Raw genomic sequence first — 6,000 nt, forward strand, 5'->3', positions numbered from 1 at the left:
TCGAAACGACCGGTCTTCTTCAACAATTTGAAGAGTGGGAGCCCCTGCTCCCCGAGCTTGGAGATGAAGCGCCCCAAGGCTGCCATGTATCCAGCGAGACAATGTACTTCCTTGTGCCGAGCTCGGGGACGCATCTGCTCGATGGCCCGGATCTTCTCGGGATTGGCTTCGATTTTACGACTGGAGACCAAGAAGCTGAGGAGTTTGCCTGCGGGTACCCCGAATACGCACTTCTCAGGATTGAGCTTCAGGCGTGTGCTGCGGAGACTGTTGAACGTCTCGGCCAAGTCTTCCAGCAGGGTGGCCCGTTCTCGGGACTTGACCACGATGTCGACGACATATGCTTCGACGTTGCGACCAAGCTGCGTGTTAGGGTAATGCGGACGGCCCGCTGGAACGAAGATCCAGCGTTGTGCAAGCCAAAGGGCATAGATACATAGCAATAAGTCCCCACCGGGGAAATAAAAGATGTTTTTTCTTCATCCTGCCTAGCCATGCGAATTTAGTGATAGCCCGAATTTGCATCAAGAAAGCTCAAAAGATCGCACCCTGCAGTGGAGTCGACAATCTGGTCTATGTGAGGTAGAGGGAAAGGATCTTTTGGGCATGCCTTATTAAGGTCAATGTAGTCGACGCACATCCTCAGCCTGCTGTTGGCCTTTGGGACGACGACAGGGTTCGCCAGCCACTCCGGATGGAGGACTTCTCGGACAAAATTGGCGCCCAGGAGCTTGTTGACTTTCTCCCGAATGAACTCCTGGTGCTCAGGTGCCTGTCGGTGAACCTTCTGCCTCACGGGCCGTGCATCTGGGCGCACGGCAAGGTGGTGCTCAATCACCTCCCTAGGGATCCCAGGCATATCCGATGACTGCCATGCAAACACGTCAACTTTGGCCCGGTGGAAGGCGATGAGCGCTTTGTCCTATTTGGCGTCCAGGTCACCATCGATTCTGGTGACCTTGGACGTGTCTTCGCCCAGCGCGACCTCCTTCGTGCGGACGAAGGCATCGACGGCATGGTCATGACTTGGGCGAAGAGGGTCCCGGACCCCCCGGGTGTCCTTCAACCTTGGCTCGGGCAGAGGCCAAAGCCGAGTATAGCTGCTCGGCGCAGAAGACGGCGCTGCCGGTTTCGGCGGGCACGGAGATGGGGCCAGCCGGGCCCGACATCTTCATGGTGAGGTAGGCATAGTGTGTCGCCACCAAAAACCTAGCGAGCGCCGGGCGCCCGAGGATTGCATTGTATGGGAGAGGGACCTCCGCAACGTCGAAGACCACGTTCTCTGTCTAGAAGTTGTCCCAGCTCCCGAAGGTGATGGGCAACTCGACTTGCCCGATGGGGAGGGTGTGCCCTGGTGTCACCCCACAGAAAGGGAGGGACGACTTCAAATGCTTCGGAGGCACCTACAGCTTTTTGAACGCCTCTTAGGATAGGAGGTTCAGGCCTGCACCCCCGTTGATTAGCACTCGGCTGACCTTCACATTGCAGATGGTGGGGGATACCACTAGAGGTGGTCGCCCCACCCCTGTAGTGCTCGCGGGGTGGGCTGCCTGACTAAAGGTGATCAGGGTCTCCGACCACTTGAGGGACCTTGTGGCCGCCGCGCTCAGGGTTGCCGAGCACACCTCACGTCGCATTGTTTTGACACAGCGGCGAGAGGAGGGCGTGTACGCGCCCCCATCAATGAAGGCAATGGTGTGCTCGGGCTCTTGAAACCCGAGCTCTTCATTTCCAGGGGCGCCTTTGTCTTCGTCACCCTTGCGACGCTCCTCGTGCTCCTTCTGACGCTGCTCCGCGAGACCCTTCACCGACCAGCACTTGGTGAGGTCATGCCACTTGGTTTGGTGGATTTCGCACCATTTGCTTGCCTCTGGCCTCGCGGGAGCGGGCTTTTTCTCGACAGCCGCTCGGCGTGCCGGTCTCCGTGCGGCGCCTTCCGCCGGCAAGACAGGGGCTGCATCGTGCTTTTTCCTCTTCTTCTTTTCCCACTTATCGGAGCGGGAAGGACCTATTTTGTCGGCTGTGGGTTGCTCGGGGCGCAGCCCGTGTCACGCCTGAGCTTCTGCCACCTTGGCGCACTTATCGGCCAACGCGAAAAATTCCGCAGTGGTCTCGACCTCGTGCGTGCCTACCTTCTCGAGCATTCGCTTGTTGCGGACGCCCTGTCGGAAGGCGATAATGATTGTGTGGGGGGTGATCTGCGGGATGGTATTGCGGACCTGGGAAGCATTGTATGAACCGCCTCAGCGTCTCTCCCTCCCGCTGCTTAATGGCATGGAGGTCGCACTCCAGGCCGTTGCGCTCGAAGGTGCCCTGAAAGTTTGCCACGAATTGGTGGCACAGATTATCCCAGGAGCAAATAGAGCCTGGGGGTAAGTTCATGAGCCAAGAGCGGGCAGAGCCCCTCAAAGACACATGAAAGTAGTTTGCCATCACCTTTTCATTCCCACCCGTCGCTTGGACAACGGTGGTGTAGATCTGGAGGAACACGACGGGGTCGATGGAACCGTCGTACTTCTCCGGTAGTTCGGGCCGGAACTTTGTGGGCCAGTTGACCACATGGAGCACGTCGGTGAACACTCGGCAGCCTGTGCCATATACCTCGGCGCCGGCTGTGCCCCTGGGGGGTGAACGCTGGCACGCCGGGGAACCCCGGCGGTCGCGGGCCAGCATAGAGGAGGCTTGGTCCTCCACCGCCTCAGCCTCACGATGGGACTCCCGGTGGCGCTCGAGGGTGACACGCGTATCCTCGATGGCCCTCCGTTCATTAATGTGCAAGCGGAGGTCTTGAGCTCCCGTCGTGATGAGGGGAGCGATACTTCGTTTGGAGCTCCCCTGGCCGGCTCTACCGCCACCCGAAGATGCTCCAGCCATAGTTGTATCATAGAGGGAGGTGGTACGGGAACTCTGGGTAAGTACTCGCCAATGAGCTGTGCCCACCAAGTGGGCTACCTCCTGTAGCCAACGGCCCTCTGGTATTTCTCCCGCTGCCTGGACAGGCGGGTGCTTAAGGAGTGATTGCGCCGCAAGCAAGGCACTCCCAGGGCTGGCGTCACCAAAGTTGAGTTTGCACCGTATCGGCGCTTGGTGTTGTCCGGATGCCGATCTTGCGGCAGGGACGATCGCTGCTTACTGCGGGTTTGGCGACCCGCCCGCGGCAGTCACGGCCCTACTGGGCCCAGCACCATTGTCCCTGACACAAGGAGCTGCCGTATGAGCCAGCTGTTGACGCCGCTGAGGACGAGCCGGAGCTGGGCCCCCCCTGGGCCACGTTTTCCATTTCCTCGTTCGAGTCCGAATTAGGGCGCTGAAGACGATATCCACCCGCCATTTTTTCTGCAAAAAATTAGGTGGATTCAGGGATACAACCCCCCTACCTGGCACGCCAGCTGTCAGTGGATGGACACCGCGAGTAGGGATCCTGAGGGATCTCCTTTGAGATTCGGCCGGGGGGCTGGTCCTGGAACTACCTTGTACGTGGGGTTAATGCGTGTGGGACTTAGGCAGGATAGATCTTCGTCTACTAGTAGAAATAAATGCACCAAGGGTTTAGACAGGTTCAGGCCGCACGGAGGAGTAATACCCTACTCCTGTGTGTCTAGTATGTTATCAATGCTCTTCGGATGTCTGTTTTTTCTGGATCTCTCCTCTGATCTCTGGATCTGGATCCCCTTACAAGGTGCTCCCTCCCCCCTTTTATCTACCGGGGGTTAGGCCCTTCAGGGAGTGCCCAGAACGAGGGCACAAGTTTCCGTAAACAATATATGGAAAGTGACCATCATTGGTCTACAGTTGATGTTACAGAGGTTTGAAAAAATATCCCTCGGACAGTTCCATTGGTCTTCGCGTTTCAACTTTAGCAGGCATAGGGGCGCCCACCGGCCAGCCTCTAAGTACCCTCTCATGCCCGTTTGGGCAGAGTAGGTCTGCCGCGGTCTGATGTGACAGGGTGATAAGCCTCATGCTCATCAAAGATATCTTCAAACCGCCTTTCTTCATGGGCCCCGCGAGGGGACATGCGATGGAACCCGCCGCATTAATTGTGCCCACGCCTCCCTGCCAGGCGGCTGTAGGGACTGGCGTATTCAGTACGGCAGGCGTGGGGGGAAAGTGGCTGGATGTGACCGTCCACGCTCCCCATTAAATGTGGCATCGGACCTCCCACCGACCGACACCTTATCGTGGAGTCCTTGCAGGGTCCACCGGTATGGGGCTTGACGGGTGCTCGGGGCTCTCTGGGTGCTCGGGGACCAACTGTTCTTGGCCCCGAGCCTCCACTCCCGGACCTTACTTCCCTCGAGTCCTCGGGGCTCTCTGGGTACTCGGGGACCAACTGTTCTTAGCCCTGAGCACCTACTCCCGGACCTGGCTTCCCTCGGGTCCTTGGGGCTCTTTGGGTACTCGGGGACCAACTGTTCTTGTCCCCGAGTATCCACTCCCGGACCTTGCTTCCATCGGGCCCTTAGGGAGATGGTCCCCGAGGGAAGGCGCTATGTGGCACTACGCTGTCCTGGTCTCGGGACTCGAGAACCCTCGGATCCCATATCACCGACAAGTACCTATAATTTGAAAACATGTATGCGATGAAACTGATGTACAATATTGTAGGATACCAAAGATCCTTTGACTGTTCATAAAGTCTTACTCCCTTCAGGCTGTTGTCCAGCTGGGGTATCAGTATCTTCTTCGCTGGTACTGATGACATTATGTACTGTTTGATAGAACCGCTAGCTTCAGAGATGACATAACGGTTTGCTCAAGGACTCGTGATAAATTCTGAATTGCTTGTATAACGGGTGGGTTGTCACTTGTGTCTACGAAATCAGAAATATCATCTAAAATAAAATAGAACTCGTTGTGTGCCCTGTCTCATGTTGTCGATACGTGAAATGACCTATGTATATGGACATGAAAGATGGGGTCAGATTTATTGGTGGAGGGAAAAAAGCCCGCATCAGAAAAAATAGTTGACGACGTATCACTTGAATGGAAATTTGAACTGTCAGGAGTATGTATCACCTCAGTACCCACAACTGCAGATAGCTTCTTCGATTTAAATCGTCTAAAAAGGTCTTCGTATACGAAGTCTATAGAAGGAGAACCTGCCATTCCTGATTGTGTTTCGTCACTTGGCTCATCCAGGCTAACAAATCTTGGTGTGACCCGCAGCTTAACAAATCACGGAAAGAATTAAAATTGTCATGAGAATACCTACAATGAAATTGATTTTACTAGCATTACCTTGAGTTTGCCATATTTTGGAAAAGGGTATCCTGGGTTTGTTCTGGTGACCATGTCAGCTAGTACCATCTTGTTGACTTTCATGTCATTAAACTCCGCTATGCAGGGTGAGGCATCGCTTGGGAGGTATTCAGATGTAATCAAGATGGATCTTATTTTGTTGATAAAAATGTAATCATTACAACCGTGCAAATGGATCAGAGATTAGATACACAGTTTAGAAAATATAAGCATTTGTATTTGATGAAATTCTACTTTTTCATGTGTTCATACTTGTCCTCTTCTTTTTATGGAACACATAGGTATGATTTACATGGTTCTATTTTTGCTTTTTGGATCATATGATTTTGCTTATATATTTTGATAAATTTGCTTATATAGTGGGGTGTAAAGGGAAGAATAGATGAATTTTCATCAAGATTGTGTTGATTTTTGTCACACTGTGATCGTGAGATAAAAAAAATTGAGCTCTAAACACTAGATGTTAATTATCTGTGGGGGGAAAATAAGCCAGCCTGAGAATAATGGTTGAAGATTACTATCCAGGTCCCCTCAGAACCTTGATCTACGAATCCTCAGCTAAAGGCTCAACCTCCGAGGTCATCAGGTCTCTTCACGGTACCTCTTCATACCTGCGAAGCCTTCCCTTGGCTTAACCGGCTCAGCCTCCTAAAGCTTCGGAACCCCGAAGCCCCAGCCTCCTGAAGCCTCAGCCTCCCCGAAGCCCCAGTCTTCCATAGCCCTGTTTCCTAAAACATT

Source organism: Phragmites australis, chromosome 6, assembly GCF_958298935.1.
Source record: "Phragmites australis chromosome 6, lpPhrAust1.1, whole genome shotgun sequence".
Taxonomy (NCBI): Eukaryota; Viridiplantae; Streptophyta; class Magnoliopsida; order Poales; family Poaceae; genus Phragmites; species Phragmites australis.